The sequence below is a fragment of the Bufo gargarizans genome, chromosome 3 (assembly GCF_014858855.1).
Source record: "Bufo gargarizans isolate SCDJY-AF-19 chromosome 3, ASM1485885v1, whole genome shotgun sequence".
NCBI classification, from domain to species: domain Eukaryota; kingdom Metazoa; phylum Chordata; class Amphibia; order Anura; family Bufonidae; genus Bufo; species Bufo gargarizans.
This window is the reverse complement of record NC_058082.1, coordinates 553,739,100-553,753,169: the sequence shown is the minus strand read 5'-3', so window position 1 is coordinate 553,753,169 and position 14,070 is coordinate 553,739,100. Positions and strand designations below refer to the sequence as shown.

Genomic DNA, 14,070 nt, shown 5'->3' with positions numbered 1-14,070 from the left:
CGGGCGCCCGCCTCTTGGGAAGCCATTCTCCTCTCATCTGTTTTCTCCACCTTGTGATAAACTCATCCCATACGTACACCAGCGCTGCACTGTAATGACCTGAATCAGACACTGAACCAGCAGGGGGTGATGTCCTGTCCTGCAGCCTGAGATCAGGAGGATAGAGGAACTGTAAGACCTGGGACTCAGGATCAAGTCAAGATGACTCCATGTCATATCTGGACTAAACCTTTAGGATGATGACTACTCCTATGGTATATGATAACGAAGCCCCAAAGGCCAGAAATGTGATGGGCGCGAGTCAGATCCAGCCACTTTCATATATACAAGTGTTTGTCCGTCTTATACACCAGAGCTTTTAGCTTTGCTAAAGCTAAAAGGTTACAAGTGTGTATACAGCTCTGGTTGTGAAGCACTTAGGAGTCCTCTCTATTATATTTCAGAGCTAAGGAGTCCTTTCCATTATATCTCAGAAGTTAGGAGACCTCTTCATCACATTTAGAGCTTAGGAGTCCTCCCCGTTATATCACAGAACTTAGGCTACTTTCTCACTAGCGCTTTTACTGGATCCGGCAGGATTCAGCAAAAACGCTTCCGTTACTGATAATACAACCGTCTGCATCCGTTATGAATGGATCCGGCCGTATTATCTCTAACATTGCCAAGACGGATCCGTCATGAACTCTATTGAAAGTCAAGGGGGGACGGATCCGTTTTCTATTGTTTTAGAGAAAACGGATACGTCCCCATTGTCTTGCTCCGCATCCCAGGACGGAAAGCAAACTACAACATGTTGCGGTTTGCTCTCCGGTATGGGAACGCAACTAAATGGAACAGAATGCATTTTGGAGCTCTCCATTCTGTTCAGTTCAGTTTTGTCCCCATTGACAATAAATGTGGACAAAACTGAAGCGTTTTTTCTGGTACTGAGCCCCTATGACGGATCTCAATACCGTAAAACTAAAACTCTAGTGTGAAAGTAGCCTTAGGAGTCCTCTGTTATATCTCAGAGCTTAGGAGTCCTCTGTTATATTGCAGAGCTTAGGAGTCCTCTGTTGTATTGCAGAGCTTAGGAGTCCTCTCTGTTGTATTGCAGAGCTTAGGAGTCCTCTGTTATATTGCAGAGCTTAGCAGTCCTCTCCATTATATCTCAGAGCTTAGGAGTCCTCTGTTATGTTGCAGAGCTTAGGAGTCCTCTCTGTTGTATTGCAGAGCTTAGGAGTCCTCTGTTATATTGCAGTGCTTAGGAGTCCTCTCCATTATATCTCAGAGCTTAGGAGTCCTCTCCATTATATCTCAGAGCTTAGGAGTCCTCTGTTATGTTGCAGAGCTTAGGAGTCCTCTCTGTTGTATTGCAGAGCTTAGGAGTCCTCTGTTATATTGCAGTGCTTAGGAGTCCTCTCCATTATATCTCAGAGCTTTAGGAGTCCACTCCATTATATCTCAGAGCTTAGGAGTCCTCTGTTATCCTCTCCATTATATCTCAGAGCTTAGGAGTCCTCTCCATTATATCTCAGAGCTTAGGAGTCCTCTGTTATGTTGCAGAGCTTAGGAGTCCTCTCTGTTGTATTGCAGAGCTTAGGAGTCCTCTCTGTTGTATTGCAGTGCTTAGGAGTCCTCTCCATTATATCTCAGAGCTTTAGGAGTCCTCTCCATTATATCTCAGAGCTTTAGGAGTCCTCTCCATTATATCTCAGAGCTTTAGGAGTCCACTCGATTATATCTCAGAGCTTAGGAGTCCTCTGTTATCCTCTCCATTATATCTCAGAGCTTAGGAGTCCTCTGTTATCCTCTCCGTTATATCTCAGAGCTTAGGAGTCCTCTCTGTTGTATTGCAGAGCTTAGCAGTCCTCTCCATTATATCTCAGAACTTAGGAGTCCTCTCCATTATATTGCTAAGTTTAGATGTCTTCTTCATAACTTTGCAGTGCTTACGGGTCCTCAGTATGCAGTAATATCCAGGCCTCTTGCAGGCTTAAGGCCGGTGAGTATATTTAGCGTATTTACACCTACCCTACCATCTAAGTGGTTTGGGGAGGGGTTCATGGTGACCCTTTACCGTACATCATTATTTGGTGTGACGCCCGATGACTTGCTGCCCCCCACCCCCCCCCCCCCCCCCACCCAAGACTCTGCAGAAAGTTCAACATGAGCTGACGATTCCTCCTCTTGCTCCTCTATTCATATCGGGGTAATTGGCCATTAAAGCTGCCGTTTTTGTAATCTGGCTGGTCCCTCCTCACTACTTAGGAGACAGGTTAGACTAAGCTCATATTCCACCCCGGTGGCCCGCGCCTTGGCTCCTGGCAGTGCTATTGTGCCATGCAGTAGCCCCATTAGGAGCCGCGGAGATAAGAGTTCTTATTATCATTTCTCATCTAAAGACACCCTGATGCACATGATTTGCCATTATAATTATCTTAAGCTGCATCATCAAGATGTAAATGATCTCTTGTACCACGAGGAGAGCCTCTGTATGGTCCAACGGGGATGCTCTCGAGATGCGTTCTTCCAGCCGCGGCTGCTTCAGCAAAATCCGTAATCAGGAGCGGGCGAGATCAACGGGTGAGCCGCCCCTTACAGTACGGATAATGTATGGAGGTCGCCTAACTGTACGTGACCTGGGACCCCCAGTGATCCTGAGAATAGTCCACCTCACTGTTTGACCCTGCACAGTTGCGCCCCCCGACCACGGGCAAAGTCCCAAAGGTCGGACCTCCACCAATCATAAGGTAATGCCATATTTATGCCACCCCTTATTCTTCCTGCACTGATACATTGTAACAAACTGGACAGGAGAGAGATTTGTGCTGCTGATGTATTTACCGCCCAAAGGATTGTCTGGATACAATTGTTGCAAACCCTCAACTGTGAGAAGAATTCGGTCAAGACTGATCGTAAACAAGAATGTTCCCATTCACTGACAGCAAGCAGAAATCTTAAAACTGTTAAGAAAGCGAAGCATAAAATTCTGTCAGAAAACTTTCTTTCATTTTGGTGCAACCTCTGCAACTTTATGTATGAATTTCAAGATCTCTGTTTGCCGTCAGTGAATGGGAGCATTCTTGTTTACACCCAGAGGCTAAAACCCAATCTAGACCAAATACTTCTCACAGCTGAGGGTTAGTGACAATTGTATCCAGTCAATACAGTCCTGTGTGGGCTCTTAGGCCGATACCCCAGACTGATACATTTCACCTGCACTGATACATTGTAACGCAGAACAGGAGAGAGATTTCTACTTCTGATGGAGGATTGTAGCTTACTCTCGGCCGTACAGGTTTTCGGCAGCGCGGTGGCTCAGTGGTTAGCACTGGTAGCTTGCTTGGGTCCTGAATTCGGATCTGACCAAGGACAACATCTGCATGGAGTTTGTATGTTCTCCCTGCGTTTACGTGAATTTCCTCCGTGTTCTCCGGTTTCCTCCCGCACTCCATAGACATACTGATAGGGACCTTAGATTGTGAGCTCTGCTGCAGACAGTGGTTGATGGTAATGTCTGTACAGCGCTGCTGCGGAATATGTCAGCGCTATATGAGTGAGGAAAATAAAATAATTATGCTGACAGCAAGCAGAGATCTTGGCTGAGATGTGGAGTGGGATTGTAGCGGATGTGATCCGGCGTATCCATGGCCGGGGGCACAGCAGTAACGAGCGCAGTTACATGGTAATAAAATGAGGTTTAGCAGAGATTAGGCGATGACATCACGCTCGGCTCTGCAGGAAGTGCGTCGTGCTGCCGAGCGTGTTCCCCGTCCTCAGTTTACCCGCGCTTCCCTGGTAATCCTCAGCATTTACTCGCTCATTCATCCCGCAGTAGCGCACATGTTTCCTGTTTCCCGTCTATACATAGTAGCTCAACGTATGGACTATTTGCATTCCAGGCTGAAGCCTCCAGAGCTGCATTCCTGCCTCCAGAGCCGTGACCTCAGAAAACTCCGCTCATCTATTTAAAGCATTCATCCACCAGCACAAGTCAGTGGAGGCCGGGGGGAGGCGTTCAGCGCAGGGCTGATCCTGCGGCCTACATACCGCTGCCACATTACCAGCCGTTTAAAGGGGTTGTCCAGAAATTAAATATTGATGACCTGTCCTCAGTGGGGGTCCGACTCCCCCCGCCGAGGACCTCTTCCTAGGGCAGTGACGTCACATTCCGAACGGGATTGAGGTACAATAACAAGCACGCCCCCCATAAAATGGACGGGCACTCAGTATTCTGGGGGTGTCGGGACCCCCACTGATCAGAAAACCACCTTTAAATAAAGCACCTACCTGAAGAAATATTTCGCCATCTTCTTCTACGTTTAGACTAAGATAGGTGAAGGTTGCAGGCCTGAAGCCTGAGGCTGCACTACTGAGAGGGTCAGGTACCGTGATGTCTGAGTTACCATCCCCCTAAATGATAAACCCTGGAATCATTCTGCCAGTTCTGGCTAGCTGTATCTGCTCCTGGGAAAGCTGGGTGACCACCAGTATGACCCCCATTCTCCTGCAGGAGCTGACAGCAGTTCTGCAGTGAGAGGAGGTATTGCTCCATCCAGCAGGCTGGGAAGGCTGGAGCTGTAATGGCAGACGTATTGTTGTCACCCAACTTTCCCAGAAACAGATATTATTAAGAAGTCTTGGAGCCGTACAATAAAACCTAAAACACATGAACGTCCATCGTAACGTAATAATCCTTGTAATGAGATGGTTCTTCCCAGAATGTGAGGTCCGTCGGGACGTGGCGGGGATGCCAGGAAGGGGCTGATAAAGCATGTTGATCAGGGCAGGGGTCATCCTGAGAGTTAAGGAGTGGGCATGCTCTTACACCGCCCATCAGGGTACGTGGCGCAGCCTGGCGCATTGTACTGGAGTCTGCACAGAAGAGGGGCGCACGTGCCGCTCTCACACCTCTTTAGCATCAGCGCAGACGCGTTTCAATCCCTCTCGTGTTTTGACTCGTGAAGATTTCGCTGCTTTCTTACGACTGTCACATTTGTCAGGACACATTTTTTGCAGCGAGAATCAAACAGGGCAGCTGCGATCTCCACACACCGCCCTAAAACATGGCGAGCGGCCTCTTCAGGTTGCGTTTCGAGGCTGCTCCCCCGCGTTCTTTGTGTTCAGGTGCCGGTACTTAACCATGTCATTCCCAGCAGGCAGCAGAGCTGGGAGCACCCACCCTGAATGTGACATGGCGATATGGGATCTCCTCAAGGACGGACATATCGAGGCTGCAATGGGGCCCCAGCCCAGGTTGGCCTTAGCCCCATTCCCAGATTTAAGCAACACTTCAGAAGAACCTCGAAGCACGCCATTATAAGTCAGCGGGGTCCATCAGCTCCAGCGCAGCGCCATGGCCTAGGAGCCTCACAGGCTTTGTACATTACAGATATGTCGGGGCGTGTGACCCGCACATATGATGAGGGGGATCAGTATCTCACCGCCCGTATCGGCTCGCCGTCCCGGCCGCTGACCGTCCTTCATTACAGCTTATATCTTATAACAGCTGGTCAGTATATTACAGCCGGACAGGGGGGGCGTGCAGATGGAGCAGAGGTTGCTGCACGCAGTTCAGGACCAATAAACACGTTAACTTCCATCTGCCGTCTCTGCGTCCTCTTCTTCTGTCACCTTCTACTCTGCCGTCCCTTAGGCTACGTGCAAGTGACGGTATCCGTATATGGGGGACCGCAAACCACAGAACCGCAAAATACAGATAGACGCCGCGTGCGTTCCACAGTTTTCTCCCTCCCATGAATAGCTTATCCGCAAAACTGAGCAGAAGAGGAAATGTTCTATAATCTGCAGAACAGTCATACGGATCGGCAGAAAATACAGATAGATAAAATATCAATCTATCTATCTATCTATCTATCGATCTATTATCTATCTATCTATCTATCTATTATCTATCTCATATCTATCTATCTATCTCATATCTATCTATCTATCTATCTATCTATCTATCTCATATCTATCCCATATCAATCTATCCATCTATCTATCTATCTATCTATCTATTATCTATCTATCTATTATCTATCTCATATCTATCTATCTATCTATCTCATATCTATCTATCTATCTATCTATCGATCTATTATCTATCTATCTATCTATTATCTATCTCATATCTATCCCATATCAATCTATCCATCTATCTATCTATCTCATATCTATCTATCTATTATCTATCTATCTATCTATCTATCTATCTGTCTATCTCATATCTATCTATCTATCTATATATCTATCTTATATCTATCTATCTACCTACCTCCTATCTATCTATCTATCTCATATCTATCTATCTCATATCTATCTCATATCTATCTATCTATCTATCTCATATCTATCTATCTATCTATCTCATATCTATCTATCTATCTATCTCATATCTATCTATCTATCATCTATCTATCTGTCTGTCTCATATCTATCCATGTCTGTCTGTCTTTCTGTTTACCGATCTGTCTTTCTGTGTCCTTCCTCATTCAGTTGCGCTGCAGCGCTCTTCTGTCATAGGGAGTCTTATAAGATTGCTCATCCTGAGCTTCCTGGTTCATGTGACAAAGTGAAGAAATGGAGCAGGGTATGACACCATTCATGGTCTGTAGATACTTGGCGGTGCTGGTGGTGTACATTTGCCCTTTAACGTGCTTCCGTTGCTCCTCTTACACGACAGCCGCTATCAGCAGGACGCGTGTTATTTGCGCAGCGTTTCATTGGCCTTCTCCGGGCTCCTGTACAGACGTGCGGTGGTCTCGGGGCCCCCTCTCTGCAGTGACAGAAGCTCCCTAATCCTCCATGTAAGCGTTCCCAGTGATGTCTTCCTGTGACACCTGGAGCCCCGATTGATAAGGACTCGTCTCTCTCAACCTCTGGGCTTTTCTCACCACGCCGCCCGCGGCACTTGTCACTAGCAGTCAAATAAGGACAGTTTTTACCAGTCGCTCCTGCTGTTCCATTTTACCCCTCAATGCCAGGACATGTATTTGTTATTCTTCATAACTCTCTTTGAAGTCGGGAATCCGAGGGGAATCTGAAAACGACCAGATGTTTCTCTTGCGGAGTCAGAGGAGCAGCGAGGATTACATCTAATACAAAACCATAACACTCTCGCCCTTCATCAGGCGTATAGGTTTCTCCACAGCCCATAAAAGACAGAACTTCACATCACTTGACCGAGTGTAATGTACATGCATTATCCCCATACAGTAGATTCCCATTCAGCGCGATACACAATCCCCCCGGCCGGCGATGAGGATTCAAGGACTTTTCCTTTATTATGCAAAAGGAAATTATTCACACGAGTAACGCGACGCTCAATATGTATTTTATTTTTTCACTGGGAATGAAAACAGAGAGAAATGGAACCCGGAAACGACAAGCGGCATTACGCGGTATTTCCATAATAATATTTACCCTTCTCAAAGCCGCTTTTCACTCAGACGCCGCCAACAGTATATAACCGTATTCAAATAGCATGCAAAACATATCGGGTATGGATAATAGCATTCATTTATGCAGATCGCGCGCTTCTCTGACAGGCACCACTTGATGGTTTTGTTGATTTTTCTTTATATCGAGGTGACATTTTTTCATCAAACTACTTCACAGGATTCAATATCAACATTCCTGTTTGTAGCACCTACAAGAACATTATATGGCGACTGCAATATGGAATGAATACACATCCAGAGCAGGGTATGACACGTGCTCCTCCTCTTAGACACGGAGGTCTTCAGGTAGGTGCTAAGACTAAGCTTTAGTTACAGAAGGCTTCCAGAAGATAACTCGGGTCAAACCCTCCCTAGCTAGGTTGTAATGTTCTAGATGTCTGACGTCCATGAAAGAGACTGAGTGCTTCCTAATAAGATTGTGCCCTTCCAAAGCGTGTTGCTCATGTAAGAGAATTTATAGAAAATGCTGGATTGAGAAGCTTTAACTCAGCTGTTGGAGGTCTGATCTCTGGACTCCAGAAGATTAATAGAGTTGAACCCCAGGAATTAGAGGCTGCAATTAAAGCATGTTCTGGCAATTCCTCCCCTGGGTCAGACGGATTCCCATATGAATTCTACCGTAAATACAGGGAGGTCATCCTCCCTGACTCATTGGAGGATGGGAGGCTACCGGAGTCAATGGCAGAAGCTGTAATAATATTAATATTAAAAAAGGTAAAGACCCCTTAGATTTGGGGTCATATAGACCTATATCGTTATTGAACACAGATGTGAAGCTTCTCTCAAGGTTTCTGACTACAAGACTCTCTAAGGTTATTCCATCAATTATACACCCAGATCAGAACGGGTTATAATCTTCATCGTCTGTACACGTCTCCCGCTCCATTCTGTCTCTAAGGCCTTTGACAGGGTGGAGTGGAGATTCCTCTGGAAGGGCTTTGGGAACATGGGATTTGGAGGTAGGTTTATAGACATGATTAAAGGGGTTAGTTTTAACTGATGATCTAACCCTTTTCAATGACCCTTGGGCCATTTTTCCACTGCTTCATTTGCTAAAAGTTGTTCCTTTAGAAGGTGGAGTCCTGACCAAGTTTTCACCCCCAGTAGAAGAGGAGACGATCCCAACTGGGCCCCCTCTTGCCCTGGGCCCTATAGCAGTCGCATGGTCGGCCGCTATGGTAGTTACGCCCCTGGTCATACAGTGAATGGGAGAAATGTGTACTGTGTATGAGCTTGGTGAGGAGATCTTCATATAATAATATATTCACATTATTGGAATCTGGGCAATTGGTTAATGTGGAACCGGAGAACAGAGAGGCTAAAAAGCTATTATCTGTCCTGGGATCTTGGTTGGGAATAAAGGGATCTCTTCAGTGCACTCCTCTTTGGCATAACTCACATCTACAGGCTTTAGATAAAAAAATAATATCTCATATGTTACACAGGTTGTGAGGAATAGGGAGATGCTTCCGTTTTCAGTCTTAGCACAAAGGGAGAATACGGGTAACTTGTCTTGGTTTCTATACCTTCAGCTACGCTCGGCACTTTCTAGTGTAAAAGAAAAATCACTGTTAGAGATAGATATACTTTCATATGATTTGTTGGGGAATTTAGATCAGAGGGTTAAAATTGCACCTATTTATTAATACACGATCACCGGGACAAAGGTCCTGGGGAATTGATTGTCCAAGGAGCCAATTAGAGGGGTGGGGAAACATATATGTGAATTTAAGTGTGATATCTTATCATTTCAATCACGTACTGGTACAATTCAATATTTTGCACAGATTATATATTGCGCCCTTATGAAGTTAAGATAGTTCTAAGTGTCCACGGTGTGACCCGGGGCAGATCACCTACATACGCTTTGGTCCTGTCCAGAACTAAAAGAATATTAGAGGGCCATTAATAACGTTCTTGCTAAACTAAACTGAGACTCTGAATGTTGCCTACTGAGTGATCTTTCTAAGGTAAATTGCCATAAATATAAAAAGATTCTTCTGAGTAGAACATTGTTCCTGGCAAGACTCCTTATTACTAGAGTCTGGTTCTCCCGAAATGTTCCAAATGTGAACACATGGATAAATTTTGTTAATAAGGTTAAAAACTATGAAAATATTCTATATAAGCAAAGAAATACTACAAGAAAAATGGACTAAGATATGGGAGGCATGGAGGTTTTAAACTTCCTCGCCCCCCCTTTCCCCCGCTTAATTCTTCTTTCGTTCTTTTTTCTTTCTTTTATTGTTTTCTTTTCTCCACTTCTATTGGTGTGATAGAGGCATCTGAGATGCATCGCAAGGGTAGGGAGGGGTGGGAAAGAAAGGGTTAAGGGGAAGGTAAATAATTGTTTTTTTTTTAAAGTTGAACCCTTCCTAATTAGGTTGTGATATTCTACATGTGTTAAGTCAGTAAATGAGATTGAATGTTTCTAAAGGGGATGGTATCCTTCCATGTTGCCCATGCGATTAAAGGGGTTGTCCGGGTTCAGAGCTGAACCTGGACATACCCTTATTTTCACCCCGGCAACATCCCTGAGCCTAGCATCGGAGCATCTCATGCTCCGATGCTCCCGTGCCATGCGCTAAATCGCACAGGGCATGGGCTCTTTTGTTTTCAATAACACACTGCCGGGCGGTAATTTCTGCCCGGCAGTGTGTTCGGTGATGTCACCGGCTCTGAGGGGCGGGCTTTAGCTATGCCCTAGCTGTTTTACTGGCTAGGGCAGAGCTAGATCCCGCCCATCAGTGCCGGTGACGTCACCAGGGTTCCTGTCAGCCCCATGGAGAGCCCCGGTACGTCACCGAAACTGCTAAAAATGCCTTTGCCCTGCGCAATTTATCGCAGGGTAAAGGAGAGCATCGGAGCATGAACTGCTCCGATGCTCATGTCAGGGGGGCTGCCGGGGTGAAAATGGAGGGATGTCCGGGTTCAGCTCTGAACCCGGACAACCCCTTTAATGAGGTGTTCCAGAAGATGCTGGATTGAGAACCTTCAGCTCAGTGGTTGGATGTCTGATCTCTGGTCTTTAGTTACAGAAGGTTTCTAGAAGACTAAAAGGGTTGAACCTTTAGGTTGTGACGTTCTAGGTGTCTGATGTCGACGAATGAGAATGAATGCCTCCGAATGAAATGGTAACCTGTCAAAGCATGTTGCCCATGTGGTAAAAAGAGTTCTTCCAGAAGATGCTGGATTGAGGACCATCAACTCAATGTTTGGTTAGGGTAGATGTTTTTGAGTAAAATTGTACCCTTCCATGTTGCCCATGTTAAATCTGCCAGATGTTTTGGATATCTGACTATGTAAAATGCAGAATACTTTAGAACAGAAGCTAGAGCATCCAGACACTGTAGCCCTTTAGCCGAGTATTCTTAATGCCTTACCGCCTATAGATGTCCCTACCCATAGATAGTGATTATGAAGGTCTTCTGGAAGATGCTGGATTGAGAATCTTGAATGTCTGGACTTGTTACAAATGAATTAGATTAAATCCTTCCTAATAAGGTTCTTGTGTACTTTATGGCTTTACAGACATGTATTTTAATACACTTCATAGCAGCATGTCTGGCCCTACCTGTAAGGTGTGTTTCAGAAGATGCTAGATTGGGAACCTTCAAGAAAATGGTTAAAAGCAAGATTTTGTTGTAGAAGATGTATAGACAGTGAATGAAAGCAAATCCTTCAAAATGAGGTTGTAATGTTCCGGATGCCTGACCTTGTAAAAGTTCCTCCAAGATTCTTAAGTATTCTTTAAGTAAGAAGCTCAAGATTTAATCTTCCATATACAGTGGCCCTATAAATAATGTATTTTGAAAACCCTTCCAGCTTCAAGTGTCCCCCTTCCCCTAGACTTAGATTATGGAAGTCTCCCGGAACTTTCAAGACAAAGATTGGATGTTTTTTGTTTTTTTTTGTTTAGTTTATATTTTATTTTTTACAAAATTTTGGTTATTGTAGACCAAAGATCAGCAACCTCTGTGGTAAAACTACAACTCCCAGCATGCTCACTTGCTTGGCTTTTGTCAGAACTCCTATAGAAGTGAATGGAGCATGTTGGGAGTTGTCGTTCCCTCACAGCCAGCGTGCCCGAGGTTGCCGAACCCATTTGTAGACTCTCAGGTGACAAAGATATAACGTGCTAGATGGCTGGCCTTGAAGAAGATAGTAATATTTAAAAAGCAAGCTGGAAATTCCAAATACTCCCAGGCAACACCCTTCTTAAATTATGGCATTAGTGTGCCCCAGTCAGAAATTCTTTGGCTTGAGGTGATGGTTGGGAGCTTAGCCATTGAGCACACGCTGGTTACAGAAGACTTTTTATAAGATGAACCAGGTTATATATTCAGTAGGAAAGAAGCTGGAGATGTAAGTTTCCACACACTGTAGCTAGGCATTTAAAGGCCATTCACGTCAAGAGAACCGTCAAGAAAATGGTTAGAGGTCTGGCCATTGTGCAGACTTTGGTTACAGAAGACTTCCAGATGAATTAGATTGAACCCTTCCTAACGAGGTTGTAACGTTCACAATGGTTGACGTTGTTGGATAGTATTTTGGGGAAATAAGCTGGAAATATTATCTTCCAAACCGTAATTTTTATTTCCAGTTGCTTTTTCATTGCCAAGATATTCCACAGGCATGTACAGAGATTGTCATCACTCAGACCAGTCCATGTCCCCGATGGGGAATCTTATTTCCCTATCTTATATATGACTGCCAGTTTCATGGAAGCCAATAAATTGATCGATATTTTTTTGGACTGTGGTAGGAAACGTGAGTACCTTGAGGAAAACCCAATAGAGACACGAAGATTTATACAAACTCCATGAAAGTTGGATTTGAACTCAAGACCCCAGCGCTGCGAGGCAACAGAGAAAACCACTGATACTGTGACCTTATAGACTGTGGATTAGGATCTACATTGGCTTCTTAGACGTGATTTGGAGAGCAGACCTCAAAGATGGTTTGGAGTATCTGCTCCCAGTTGGTTGAGATGTTGGTTACCCAATAATTGTATAGTGCAAGGAAGTATCCAGCATTGTCATGTAGCTTTTTGGAAATTTCTTAAATATTGAGCCCTTTAGCAGCTGGTTGTGACGATCCTTCAACAGGACTACCATTGTCTTCTAAATATTGTTTGGGGATTCAGCTAGGTAGAAGTTAGCAGGCCACCTAGCCTGATGGATTCTTTAGAAGCTATTGGAAGTGGTTAGAAAAAAGTCTGATGACCAGAGTAGGGTTGTAAATTGCGGGTCTCTTCACTCCTTGTTAGCATGGTGGGTATGGCCCCTAGCAGATCAGACAATGCACACCCTCAGCTCATGTTTTGTAGGTCCATCTAGCAGTCAGCAGAAGCATCAACATTAGTTTGTCTTCATATGTGAACTTACTGAGCGGAAAGTTGGGTATGTGACCCGTTGAGGGACGTCTTATCTGCTTATTACATTTACTTAGAAGCCCTGATAGAACATGCCATGTGTTCAGCACATGCTCCGGTGCCTTTACACCCCTTTGAAGTGAGTAAGACAGTCACATTCTTCCTGACGCATTCTGCACCACCCTAATTAAGTCTTAATCCCTGGCATGAAAAAATAATTAATTACTGGACAGATCTGTGGTGTCTCCTCACATATTCTGAATTCTCAGCTCTTGCCCCATTAGCCCGGAAATGCCCAACACAAGGAGTAATTGTGGTTTCCAAAGCAGCATCAAATAATCAGTCATTTAAGAGTAACTGTTGGTGAAGAAGACCATAATCGGATGCTTAATATGGTGCCATGGTGGTGTGTTGTGCCGTCTCAGGTGTTATCACCTGTCTGGTAGATTGGATGACCCATGTGTAGCATTTCACATACGAATATTAATTGCACTTTTTTACTTTCTCATTATTTATTCTGTAAATCGTTTTATGTTTCAGCTCTGATCCTGGTCTTGGGGCTTCAAGAAAAGGCGCTACATGTGGGGCATCTAAGGTTCCAGTTGGGTAAGTAGACCTACTGGTTGGCGTACCATGCTCTGTAGTAATGTTAATGTCTGTGGTTTCTGTTGGAACAAGAAGTGAGAGAAGAGATCTACTGCATATTTCACAGATGTAGTGGACCTTGGTGTAGTGTTGTCTTGCTGAGTCTTAAAGGATGCTCATTTCCAGGTGTGATGTGCTTGTCCTAGCTGTGTCTCTACAGATGTAGCAGGCCTTAGTTTCTCATTTGGACAAATTTACGGTGATGTTACAATAGCATTTCAGGGAACTTCTCACAAGTGATTGTTAAGAGATCATCAACATTTCTTACAGATTGATTCTGACGTAACGCTGGTGCTGGAAGCGGTGGTTGGTGTGGATGTAATCATTTCAGAAATAGTTGACACGGAATCCAGTACATGGCCTGTAAACACGGCATCTAGTATAAGGCCTGTCAACATGGTGTCTAGTACATGGCATCTAATACATGGCCTGTAAACATGGTGTCTAGTACGTAGCATCTAATACATGGCCTGTAAACATGGAATCCAGTACATGGCCTGTAAACATGGCATCTAGTACGTAGCATCTAATACATGGCCTGTAAACATGGAATCCAGTACATGGCCTGTAAACACGACATCTAGTACATGGCCTGTAAACACA

The 14,070-nt window shown here is 44.7% G+C and overlaps 1 protein-coding gene across 12 annotated transcripts in view; it reads left to right on the top strand.

Moving 5' to 3' along the window:
* Positions 1–14,070, top strand: part of ZBTB20 (zinc finger and BTB domain containing 20) — a 707,334-nt gene that overhangs the window by 475,140 nt on the left and 218,124 nt on the right. For all 12 annotated transcript variants that reach the window (XR_006388154.1, XM_044284171.1, XM_044284173.1 and 9 more), the window contains one exon: positions 13,363–13,428. The gene's annotated coding sequence lies outside the window, so the exon portion shown is untranslated. The remainder of the gene's footprint in view (positions 1–13,362; positions 13,429–14,070) is intronic.